The following is a 14419-nucleotide window of genomic DNA, read 5'->3' as shown; positions in this document are numbered from 1 at the left end:
GGTTTTACACGTTTTCTTATGAAATTGAAGTATGGGTTTATACCCTAAGTTATTATTTCTTTAGGTTATGATGGTTTCAGTGTTTTAGAAATTGAAGGACATGAGTATGTTGAGATTGCAATGCATATTGCTTAAAATTTCTAGATTTCTATATGATTTATGAATCTTTATGATATCTAGTATGTATTTTGATGCGTCTTTGCTTGAGATTGAATTATGGGTCATTAAGCCCTACTTGAGATTTCAATTTTATGAACTTTTGTGCTATAAGCACCCATGATTTGAGTATTTTGAGATTATTGAGAAAGTTTTGACCTTGATGGTCATAGTAGCTTTGAAATCCACTTTACTAAATGAGATTACAAATTTTATAGTTGGGTTCTTTATGAACCATAAGTAGTATTTAGCACCAACTTGGGTAAGTTACTATGGTTTCATACCCCAGAACTACGTGCCACCATAGGTTTGAGATTTATGGGCCCGAGGCCGAGATAGTGATCACTAAGTTGTGGTTATACTCCCTGGGAAGAGTATGACACCTCTCCTCAACGTGAGGTTTCTTCCTTAGGAGGAAAAAACGTTGGACTCCATGTAGGTTGCATGGTTTATATCGGTTAAGAGAACCTCCCTAATAGTAAGATTTTCAGAGTAGCTTCTTAAAGTATAAGTTTTCCCTTGAAGAAAGTAGTTTTCCCTATTAGTAAGAATAAATAATCAGTTTCTAAAGTAAAGTATGTACTTTGAGATGGGTTATTTTCCCTAAGGCTTTGAAAGATATCCTGATCAGTAAATATTTTTGGATACTCAATGTAAAGGCTCACAAACTTATTTAATTGATGTGTTACTTTAGATTTCATTTTAAAATTTCAGTCTTAGCTCTCAGATATAGAGGTGAACACTTTACCACTTAGTCTATATATTTTGAGAAGGGAATAGAACTACAGATTTCAGAAATAGTATCTTGACTCGTGAGATTTATACTATGTGTTCCATTATTCATAATTTATGAGATATATATTTTTTGAGATTTTTCAAGCTATGTCAGTCAGTTATATCAGCATACTTGATTTTACAAAGATTGCGGATATTGTTGTTTTAAGTATTGCATACACTCCTATATACTCAGTACATCCTTAAAGTTCTGATCCACATATACGTCTGTGTGCTACAGTGTCTCGTAATGTGGGTTCAGGTGCTCAATCTCAGCAACGACAGTGATCTTTTTGTACCTTCATCTATATGTCAGTAGTTGGTGAGTCTTTATGGTTCGAGGACCTATATCTGTAGTTTTTCCCATTTTTATGGCCTTTTGAGTATTATTTTTATCTCAGTTCGAGTCAGTTGGACGTCTATCCCAATGGCTTTTTAGTTTGAGTAGTAGAGGCTTTGTTAGACTAGACGATCAGTGGTGTTTTAGACTTTTCATTATTGTGGTATTCAGCCAGTATTCCTTTGTTATTTCAGTTGAGATATGATTTATAGTACTTCTATTTTGCTATGGTTGTTGTTAGAGTAAGCTATAAAGCTAGTAGCAGGCTCAAAGGGTTAGCTTGGGCTACTTGTAGCCTTAAGCACCGTGTGGAATCTCAGGATGAGATTTCGAGGTGTTACACTAAGGTTTAGAGAGTCCTAGAGAGTTAGACAAGTCATGTTACGTAAATTTTTGATCATGGGTGTAAAGTGCGCCACATCTATAAGCAAAAGGCTATGGATAATTTTAGGAAATCATGTTTGCTTTTATGATCTATCATACATTCAATGTCTCTATCTTCTTCTAACTCATGCTTTCATATGACAGAAAATGCCTCCTCATTGAGCTAGCACACACAAAAATAATAACCAACCACCTCATCCCACAGATCCTTTGAATGAGAATATGTCATATGCAGAGTTTCGACCTACCTTTCAGGCGCTAGCCCAAGCTGTGACAATAAATGGTCAGGGTATCTATTAGGCAGCAGTCCCACTTCAGTAAGACGACAACTAAGCCGCAGCCAAAATTCAAAATTTTATGAGAATGAACCCGTCAGAATTGTTTGGGTCGAAGGCAGGTGAGGACCCATAGCTTTATCTAGATAAGGTAAATAAGATCACCCGAATTATTCATGTTTTTGAAGTGGAGAGTGTTGAATTGACATCCTATGGGCTGGAGGATGTTGCATATGATTAGTGGTGTGGAAGAAAAGTAGAAGTGAGAATGCAACTCTCATAACTTGGCAGATATTTCAGGATGTATTTTTAGACAATTTTTTCCCACGTGAGATGAGGGAAGCTAAGATAGAAGAGTTCATGAACCTGAGGCAGGGCTCAATGATAGTGAAGGAGTATTTCCTCAAGTTCAATCAATTGTCCAAGTATGCCACTGATCAGATGGCTGACTCTTGGTCAAACATGAGTAAGTTTATGACCGGTGTGTCTGGGTTGGTAGTTAAGGAGTATAGGACTTATATTCTTATTGGAGACATGGGTCTTTCTAGGTTGATGATAAATGCTCAGCAGATAAAGGTGACGGAGTTGAAAGAAAGAGAGAGAGTAAATAAGAGGGCTAGAACCGGGCAGTTTGATTATGGTCAGAATAGGTCTGGAGGAGGAAATAATTCATAGTTTTAGAATCGGTCATCTATGGCCGCACCTTCTTCAGCCAGTGCTTCTGCACCCAAAAATAAGTAGAATAGTAGGGTAAGTCTTCTATGTACAGATCTTAAAATAGTGTGAGTGGGAAGCCCAATCATCCCTCATATACTAAGTGTGGTAATAATCATAAGGGTGAATATTTGTGGGGTTAGAAAAATTGTTATGGTTGTGGCCAGATAGGTCATGGAATCAAAGAGTGCCCGTATGCTAGATAGGAGAATAGGGACGTCCATTCTCAGACTCAAGCTACTAGTGCACTAGCCCCTCTAGGTCACCCAGTCCCTCCCAGGGCGCATCATCCAGTACTGGTGATTGAAATTAGTTTTATACTCTGCCATCTCGTCAGGAGCAGAAAGATTCTCCGAATGTTGTTACTGGTATGCTTCATGTCTTTCATCTTGATATTTATGTGTTGTTGGACCCTGGGTCGAATTTCTCTTATGTGACCCTATTAGTTGCAGTAAATTTTGAGAAAGTTCTGAAAAGATCCCTGATCCTTTCTTTGTTTCTACCCTAGTGGGTGAGTCAGTTGTTGCTAAATAAATCTATAGAAAGTGTCCTATCACTGTCCTTCATAAGGCCATGTTAGCAGATTTAATAGAGTTAGATATGTTTAATTTTTATCTTATTCTTGGTATGGATTGGCTTTATTGCTGTTATGCATCTATAGATTGTCGTACCCATGTGTTGAAGTTTCAGTTCTCAGATGAGCCAGTCTTTGAGTGGTCAGGTAATTCAGTGCCTCCTAAGAGTCATATCATATCTTATCTTAAGGCCAGAAAGTTGATTTCCAAAGGGTGTATCTATCATCTTGTTTGAGTTAAAGACACTAAGTCTGAGACTCCAACAATTCAGTTAGTCAGTGTAGTTAATGAGTTTCCCAATATCTTTCCCAAAGATCTCCCAGGGGTATCTCCCGATAGGGAAATAGAATTTAGTATTGACCTTCTCCCAGATACTCAGCCTATTTATCTCCCTCTATATCATATGACTCCCACAGAACTTAAAGATTTAAATGAGCACCTTAAATATCTTTTAGATAAAGGTTTTATAAGGCATAACATTTCTCTATGGGGCGCTCCCGTCCTATTCATGTGAAAGAAAGATGGTTCTTTGCGTATGTGCATTGACTATAGTCGGTTGAATAAAGTCAAAGTCAAAAACAAATATCCTCCTCCTAGAATTGATGACTTATTTGATCAAATCCAAGGTGCAAGTTATTTCTCAAAGATAGATCTTAGATCCGGCTATCATCAGCTTAAAGTAAGGAAATGTGATATTCCAAAGACAACTTTCAGAACCCGTTATGGTCATTTTGAGTTTCTAGTTATGTCCTTCGAACTAACAAATGCCCAACAACTTTTATGGACTTAATGAATAGAGTGTTCAAGCAATATTTGGATATGTTTGTCATAGTCTTTATTGATGACATTCTTGTCTACTCTCTTAATGAGGGTGATCATGCAGACCATCTTAGAATTATGTTGTAGACTCTTAGAGATCACCAGTTGTTCGCCAAGTTCAGCAAGTATGAATTTTGGCTAAGGCAGTAGATTTCCTTGGTCATATTTTTTCCAGTGAAGGTATTAGAGTTGATCCCTAAAATATGGAAGCCGTAAGGAATTGGCCTAGAACTATCTCTCCATCAGACATTAGAAGTTTCTTGGGTATAGCTGGCTATTACCACCATTTTTCTGAAGGTTTCTCATCTATTGCATCCCCTATGTCTAGATTGACCTAAAAAAGTTATGTTCTAGTGGTCAGATTCCTGCGAGATGAGCTTTCAGGAGTTGAAGACTCGACTCAATTCAGCCCCAGTCTTAGCATTACCTGATGGTACAAATATTTTTATGGTGTACTGTGATGCCTCTACAGTTGGTTTGGGTTGTGTGTTGATGTAAAGAGGTAAGGTCATAGACTATGCCTTGAGACAGCTTAAGCCTCATGAAAAAAACTACCCTACCCATGATCTTGAACTAGCCGCAATAGTATTTTCTTTAAAAATCTAGAGACATTATTTGTATGGTGTGCATATTGATGTGTTCACGGACCACAAAAGTTTGCAGTATGTGTTTACCCAGAGGGAGTTGAATCTCCACCAGAGAAGTTGGTTAGAATTGTTGAAAGATTATGACATAAGTATATTGTAACATTCGGGCAAGGCCAATGTAGTGGAAAACGCCCTTAGTAGATTTTCTATGGGCAGTGTTGCTCATATGGAGAATGATAAGAAAGAGTTAGCTCGAAAAGTTCATCATTTGGCTAGATTGGGTGTTAGGTTGGTTGATTCAGCTGAAGGGAAAGTTTGGGTTCAGAGTAGTTCCGAATCTTCCCTAGTTTTGGAAGTGAAGGAGAAGCAAGATATGGATTCTAGTTTGGTCAAATTGAAGGAGTCAGTTAAAGACCAAACAATAGAGGTTTTCTCCCAAGGGGGAGATGGTGTGTTGAGATATCAAAGTAGATTGTGTGTGCCATGATTTGATTATTTGATGTAGTGGATTATGGTGGAAGTGCATGGTGCACATTATTCCATTAATCAAGGTTCCACCAAGATGTATTGCGATTTGCGAGAAATCTATAAGTGAAGTGGTATGTAGAGAGATATAGCAGAGTTCGTAGCAAAGTATGCAACTTGTCAACAGGTTAAGGTAGAGCACCAAAGACCTGGTGATACATTGCAAGAGTTTGGTATCCCCACTTGGAAGTGGGAAGAGGTGAATATGTATTTTGTGATTGGTTTACCCCATTCATCGGCAGGATGATTCGATTTGGATTATTGTAGACAGATTGACTAAGTCAGCGCATTTCATGCCAGCTCATACGTGCTATACAACTGAAGATTATGCTAAGCTTTACATCAGAGAGTTAGTCAGACTGCATGGAGTTCCCTTGTCTATCATTTCAGATAGGGGTACTCAGTTCACTTTCTAGTTTTGGAGAGCTTTTTAGAAGGGTCTTGGTACCCAATTTCATCTTAGTTTAGCTTTCCACTCCCATAATGATGGTCAAGCAGAGAGAACCATCCAAACTCTAAAAGATATGTTAAGGGCATGTTCTCTTGATTTCAAAGGTAGTCGGGATGATCATTTACCATTGATTGAATTCTCTTATAATAACAGTTACCATTCTGGCATATAGATGGCTCCGTTTGAGGCTCTTTATGGAAGGAGATGTAGATCACCCATAGGCCTGATATAGTTTTTAAAGCTATGGAGAAGGTTTATTTGATTAGAGAAAGATTGAAAATAGCCCAGTCATCAAAAATCATATGCAGATGTAAGAAGAAGGGACCTCAATTTTGAGGTTGGTGATTTAGTGTATCTGAAGATTTCTGCCATGAAAGGGGTGAAGAGATTTTGAAAAAAGGGGAAGCTTAGTCCCCAGATATTGGCCCTTACAGAATTGTGAGTCATGTTAGGAAAGTAGCTTACGAGCTCGAGTTGCCCGCAGACTTATCAGTCGCTCATCCTGTATTCCACGTTTCTATGCTTAAGAAGTGCGTCAGTGACTCCACTGTTGTAGTTCCTTTAGAAAGCTCAGATATTCAGAACAACCTTTCAAACGAATAGATTCCAGTTGAGATTTTGGATCATCAAATCTGTAGACTAAGGAACAAAGAAGTTCCCTTGGTCAAAGTTCTTTGGAGGAATCAGTCAGTTGAGGGCGCTACTTGGGAAACAGAAGCAGATATACGAGCCAAGTACCCTCACCTTTTCTCCGCAAACTCATATTTATCCGAAGGTAATACTCTTCCTTAATTTAGTTCTTTTCTAATCATAGATTCAGCTATATAATTGTCCTCATGAAGGATCATGCACTCACAGATTAACTTATAAGATCAAAATGATTTAGACATAGTCTTGCAATTTATTTCATTTGTGCATGACTCTCATATATCCTTAGATTCCTTTTGTATTCTTAGTCTAACTAATAACACTCGAGGATGAATATTTCTAAGGTGGAGATATTGTAACACCCCATATTTTTCCCTAGTTCAACTTAGCCAAATGTTGGATATCCTTCACCAACCCTTGCTTTTCCTCCTCCACATGCAACAAGCTACCCATTGACAACCTACTAAGAGCATCAACAACCACGTTATCTTTACCTGAGTGATAATGAAGACACATATCATAATATTTAAGTAACTCAAGCCATCTCCTCTTCCTGAGTACTCCTTCTTGGTAAACACGTACTGAAAACTCCTATGGTCTGAATATATGTCGACATGAACTCCATACAAGTAATGACGCCAAATCATTAAAGCAAAAACTATAACCAATAAGTCTAAATCATGAGTCGGGTAGTTCTTCTCCTACACCTTAAGTTGTCTAGAAGAATATACCCCTACCCTATCGTGCTGAATCAAAACACAACCCAGTCCCACACAGAACATATCACAATAAACAACGAAACCATTAGTACCATCGAGTAGGGTCAATAATTAGAGCTGAAGTCAACTTATCCTTTAACTTCTCGAAGCTACCCTCAAAAGCATCGAACCATAAAAACTTTACCTTCTTCTAAGTCAGCTTAGTTAATGGGGCAACAATCAAAGAGAAACTCTCCACAAACCTTCTATAATACCACACTAAACCTTAGAAGCTCTGAATATCGGTTGGAGTCGTGAGTCTAGGCCACTTCTTAATCGCCTTAACTTTTTGTGGAATCACCATGATTCCTTCACTAGCAACAACATAACCCAGAAAAGTAACAACTAGAATTAACACTTAGAGAACTTAGCATACAAACACTGATCCTTAAGAGTCTGCAATATGATACAAAGGTAATTGGCATGATCCTTCTCACTCTTGGAGTATACCAAAATGTCATTAATAAATACAATGATGAATAAGTCTAGAAACTAATGAAATACCCAATTTATAAGATCCATATATGTTTTTAGGGCATTAGTCAATCCAAAAGACATGACCAAGAACTCATAGTGGCCATACCGAGTACGGAAAACAATCTTAGGGACATCCATCTCCCTAATCTTCAATTGATGATATGCCGATTGAAGATCAATTTTTGATAGTCATTCGAAGGGAATTATCCTTTTTATGCACAAAAAACACAGAAACACCCCACCGAGAGATACTAGGATGGATAAAACCCTTATCAAGAAGATCTCTTAGCTATTTTTTAAGTTTTTTCAACTCAACTAGAGCCATTATTAGGGAAGGATAGAGATAGGATGAGTATACAAAAGAAGGTCAATCCCAAAGTCTATTTCTCTATCTGGAGGAATACCAGGAAGATCATCAGGAAATACTTCAGGAAACTCATTGACTACAAGAATAAATTAAAAAAAAGGGATCCGAGAATTTAAACCCTTAACTCAAACTAGATGATAGTGACACCCCTTAGAAATCAATTTTTGGGCTCTCAGATACAAAATAAACCTTCCCTAATGTATTAGGGACCCTTTGGGTCCTACAATTAAGAGATGCATAGCACGAATGGAGCTAATCCATCCCTAAAATAACATCAAAGTCTAACATATCCAACTCTATTAGATCCACTAATGTGACCCTACCATAAATAGATACCACACAACCCCTATAGACTTTTCTATCCATAATAGAGTCTCCCACTGAGGTAGACACTGAAAAAGGGTCAGAAATACACTCAAGAGCATTGCCATATAAGGGGTCACATAAGAAAGAGTAGACCCTGGATCAAGTAAGTAATACATATTTCAAGAGAAGAGTTATAATGTTTCGATGAAAACATTAGGAGATGCCTTGGATTCCTGATGGGTGACAAGAGCATAAAGACGATTTCAACCAGTGCTAGAACTAAAGGTAATACCTTTTAGTGCAGGAGCTAAAGAAGTAAAAATAGGGACCTTATTTGATACTGTAGCAACTTAGATAAAGGACACTCTTACTGCATATGACCAAGTTGACCATACCTAAAACACCGATTCCTCTCCTCATCATACACTCTATTATGCACCTTTCCATAAAATCTGCAAGAAGGTTATGATGGAGCGGACTAAGATCCACTTGCCTAAGATTGGGAACCTTGTTCCTTAAACCCATTGTTATTCTAAAAGCATGATCACCAGACGACTTTGGATATGGAGAACTAAACGTAACATAAGAACCATAATTTTTCCACTTCTTCTTAGACCACTACCTATCATTTCTACCACTATTTTACTGGACTTCACCTCCCTTAGAATATCTAAATTTCTTACTCTACCTCTCTCCTATTTAAGCTTGCCTTTTCTTATCCTCTAGTTATTGCATGTACACTAATAGTGTAGAGATATCCATGTAATTATTCAACATTACAACCTTTCACTCCAACACCAATCCCCAAGACAAGACCAAAGCAAGCTTTTTCATCCTAGCCCTCATGCTAGACACTATCTCATGAGCATAGCAAGACAATTGATGAAATTTCATAGCGTACTCCTTCATACTCATCTTGCCTTATTTTAGATTTACAAACTCCTCAGCCATCGTCTTCCTTAACTCCTGTGGAAAAAATCAATCAAAAGAGCACCAGAGAAGTCATCCTACATAGCTGGATCAGCATCATATCCTCTCAGTTGTTCCCACTCCTCATACTGGTGATATGCTATATTCTTTAACTAATATATGGTGAACTCCATACCCTCAGAGTCAGAAGTATGTATCATCCTAAATTGCTTCTCTATCTCATCAACAAACCCTTGAGAACCCTCCTTAACCTTAGAACTAATAAAGGTCGGGGGATTCAGTCTCATAAACTGGCCAACTCTAGTGACCTCAAAAGATAGAGTAACAAAACCAACACGATTAGGCTGACATGACTGAGAAGTCACCAACTGAGTCAGCAGATGAATAGACCAATAAAACTCGACATTAGAAATGTCTCCTTGGGTCAGTAGGGAATGATTATCATCAACCCAAAAAGCTCGAAGAAGATTAATAAAACTCCACAAGGGGCAGTATAATCAAGAGCTGGGACCCTAAACTGGGTCTGTACTCTATAAATAGTATGAGTTCCATCCACATTATCCTTAGGTGGGATAGAAGAGGTTCCATGAGCATCAAATATTTTGGGAGATGAAATACAAAAAAAAAAATTAGAGGAGTTTTTAAAACCCTAGACTCTATAACATGAAAATAGATCACAAGAACAGGAAATATTTCTCAATGCCTCATAGCCTCCCCTTTATAAGTATGGCATGCTACACATCCACAAAAGAGACTCTACTTGACATGGCTTTATGGACACCCAATTGACCATAAACCTAGGCTCTGATACCAAATTATCACGACCCTAACTAGGGCCTGTCCATGATGGATATCTCAAGTCAACCATGGACCAGAGACCACCCCCTTTTATTAACCAAATAAAACACAATATAACTAGTAGTGGATGAATTTCAAATATATAAAAAGATGAAATACACAATAATAAGAATGATCTAAGAATCCATAATACCAACTCCCAATTCATAGTAATTCATACAACCATTAAACAGACTAACATTAATATAAGTTGGGACATGCCGCTGACGATGGCAAAAAAAATCTAATAAAAGTAGTCTAAGATAAATGATATAATACTTTTAAATGATAGCCCTTTCGGAGAATTGATGCTCACCTCTTCAAAGCTGACTACTAAAAACCAAATCCTATCACTGTACAGGAAAAGTAGAGATGTCTCCATTCCTTGCATCGAGTGGGGATACATCGTATGGAGATGGATAGAGAAGAGAGCACTATCATGTAATCTCAGGATAAGGATAAAATAATACCAGTCCAAAATCTAGTTAGAACTCAATATACATGTTCACATTCATGCATGCATACATATATATAAGATCCTGAGATGAGGAATACAGTTTAGCATTAAATTAAAACATTATCCTGGGCTGTGTAGCTTGACCTTCATAATAGTATCCATAGGCTATATGGCCCCCAACTCTCACCCCTTGGTCGGGCCCTAGTGTATGTAGCCACATGAACTGGAGAATAATCATAACATATATGCAAAAGAGACTCTAACCTTTCTGTCACATATCAAGGGTGACTTGAACACTCGATCATTTAGACCTCTACACCGGCAAATATGGTTTCCAATATTTGTCCTCTCGGGACCTTTATTTTTACGGAAAACTACACAACCCTCTTTAATTCTAATTAAAATATTTGGCACATAACTCATTCATTAAATAATTTAGGAACCAAACAATTTAGCCAAGCGGGACTCTTACCGATAAGATTAGCCAATAAGACTCCAACGTTCCATGTAGGAACCAAACAATTTAGCCAAGCAGGACTCTAACCCCTTGGCCAATAGGAACCTAAATTTCTAAGTTAAAACTATTCTATGTCAGATCCATTTCATCCATTTATACGAGGCATTAGTTTAAAGTAGTAGGCAAAGCTAAATGATTTTCCCTATTGCAAAACCAATAATACAAGTGTGTTGAGATTCTTATCAATTAGAATACAAAAATCCAATTATTTGGAGGTATCCACAATCCCCATTCCATCACCATGCCCATGCACCCTAATGAGTTTACAAATTATCAATTCAAAGTATAATTATTCCCTAAAATACATGGGAAAAGTATACAATTTTCAACCAAAACCCTTATCCCATCATTGAAAACCCATATTAAAATCATGTGAATACCAAATCAATTCATATAATAATTTAAAATATAGGTTTAGGAAGAGACATACATGCCATAATCACCAAGAAATTTGGAGAAGAAACCACTCTTGAGCCCTAAAAGGCCAAACTCTTAAAACCCTAATTTTGTCTTTGAATGGGGAATTTGAGAGACGAGAAGAGAGAAATTATTTGAGTAGTGAGAAGTTATGAGGTCCTTTAGGGTATTTTAGGTTGTGGGTCCCTATTGGTGAAAGAGAAAAATATCCAAAGTGCCTCTACTAAAATTATAGAGAACTGTTGCCAGTTGTTAAGGGTGACCTTACGACTCATAGGTTCTCCTTATGACTTACCACCATAACTTATGTTCTAGTTAGTGACTTAGGGAATCCTCACTGGTTAGGTCATGAATCACTCCTAATGACTTGTGACCAAACTATACAACTTGGATGGTCATAGTCGTGACCACCATAGAAAGTTTTTGCACTACACTATCTACCCTATGATTCATACTCTATGACTCATAACGAGTATTTACAAATCATTTGGTAAAAGCCATCTCCTAAACAAGAACTTAAGGAAATCCTAGATAATCTACTGGTTTGGGTTTGATTGACACCATATGACTCATAAAAAGTCTTCATGACTCATTACCAAAGTCGTAAGTTGGGCAGAAAGCTCAATTATAAAGAAATTTTCCAAGGACCAAAGTCTGAGGTCTGACAGTAAGGTTATGGATTACGCTTCCCAATAGCTTAAGGTTCATGAGATAAATTATCCAACACATGATTTGAAATTATTGGCAGTTGTCAGCCCTGTTGTCTCCATATGTGCACCTTGACAATGACTTGTGGTCAAACGCTACGAGTCCTTTGCTGGACTTGTTTTCACTCCAGTGGATTTTCACCTTTTAGGACTTTTTCTCTGCTCTCAGAACAACTAGTCTCTACTAGTCATTCCCTATCATAACGACTCATAGTTATCCTCTGTTTCCACTGGGGCTTTAACTTGGCTTCCTTAATACCTTTTGCTAATTTTATTAAAATCACTCACACCATGACTCGTTGTCACTCCGAATGAGTCATGGTCAGCCTCAAGTTCTCTCCTGGAATCAACAACCTTGACTATTATCACCACAACTCGGACTACGAGTCGTATATTAACATAATGACTCATAGTCCAGTTAGTGCATTTTAGTTTCAGACTTTTTATTCTATTTTAGATCTAATTCCCTTCCAAGCTATTTTCCCGCGGAATACACACAAATAACCATCATATCTAACAAAATAACATATGCATTTGTATCATTTTATAGTTTTAAGCATAGAAAGTTCTATAAACCCATGACATATCAACACCCTCAACTTAGAATATTTGACTATCCTCTGGCAACAAAAACACAACCAAACATAATGCTTAACTATGATAAACCTAAGATACCTATGGCAGTCAATCTCAAATTCTGCTCAAAACTTTACCTCCTTCTATTTAACTTTTCAAACCCAACTATATACGTTAATGTAGAACAATAACATGACATAAGGGAATCAATCTATGACATTACATTAGCAACAAATAACCACACATATGTACAAACTACACTATCTAAACAAATAATCAACTAGCAACACAACCCAAGTGACCTCACAACAAAGAAGTCCCACTCACTCAGATAAAGCATGTATGTTAATACGTGATGGTCACAAGACTCTCATACTCACAAAAAATTTCCAACAATGTGCACATAATACTATAGTTTTGCCCTTATTTTATTTGCCTTAGGTTTCAGGCAGTCGGATTAGGTTCACTATAGGAATTTACTCGACTTGTAACGTAGGCTTGGGGGCTGGTATGGTACTTTTGGGAATTTAGTGACTAATCCTACTTGGCACTACTTAGGGATCCACTTATCAACCAGCTTTTCTTTTTATAACACCCTTATTTCTCCCTGTTTTTCCTTTATTTCTTATTCAGGCTGGGTGTAGTTTATTTTATTCATTCTTTTTTTGTTTTTTTTCTTTTTGCTTTTTATTTCATTTTTTTCTTTCTTTTTCTACCACATCCAACACTACTTTCTTTTCTTCTATTAACACCCTTCTTCATACCCACTTATAATAAAGCACCCTTATGATATCCATATTCAACTTAGGTGATTTGCATGAGTTGAGATGCATGATATCAAAGGAGGACGAGGGCCAAAATAGGTTCATTGTAATTCAAATAGAAAAGTGAAAGGTAAAACAAGAAAAATAGTCTCGAATGGCTCAAAAAGGATCAAGGGATTACTTATTCACATTTGGTAAGCCATTTGGATTAAAGTATACAAATTTCAAAAAACGGCCTATGATCCTGTACTGTATGACTACCCTAAAACCTAGGTAAGACTAACCAGGCAAGTTCTGGCTTTCATACACAAAGGAAACTAAGTAATATTTCACATACACATAGCACATGGTTGTATCACAAGCTACTACATATCTGGTTTATGCCAATGTTATCTATGATTATTATGTCCCTAATACTAATGCCATAACAAGATTCACAATCCTCACATATATATACATAACATATTTTTTAAAGCACATTTTTCGAAGGGGTATCATTTTTCTCACACAATATTTAAGTACAAACACATTAGACATATCAACTGCCTTAGGTACTTATTTTTCTCCTAGCTAAACACAAACACATATAAAAACAATGAAAAAAACATAATAACACATAATATTCCTATACATGCCAATTCTATAATCATACTGCAGCCAATGGGAAAAGAAGCATGACAACAAAAACCCAAGGTGGTTGTGGTACACCCCACCCCCAACTAAAATACGATGCACTGTCCCTAGTGCATACTACAATATAAATAAAATGGAATGAGGACAATCCTGGGAGCATAGGTATTGGATCATAAAGTCTCAATATGGGGAGACCCAAAATAGGCCCCACTCTCCACAATCATGGTCCCAGCAGTGACCGAGACACTCACATCAATAATAGCATGAGGATGGTCGGTGAGCTCAATGATATCTCTGGAGGTAGAGAGGTACTCCCACTCAAATTTGGTGTAAATTCAGCTATCAAATCAACCACTCGAGAGTAACTGGCTCCCGCCACCAACTCATGGACCCTCAACTCTTGGTCCTGTATAGATTGAACATTG

This window comes from Capsicum annuum, chromosome 8 (genome assembly GCF_002878395.1).
Source record: "Capsicum annuum cultivar UCD-10X-F1 chromosome 8, UCD10Xv1.1, whole genome shotgun sequence".
NCBI lineage: Eukaryota > Viridiplantae > Streptophyta > Magnoliopsida > Solanales > Solanaceae > Capsicum > Capsicum annuum.
This window is presented reverse-complemented; position numbering follows the sequence as displayed.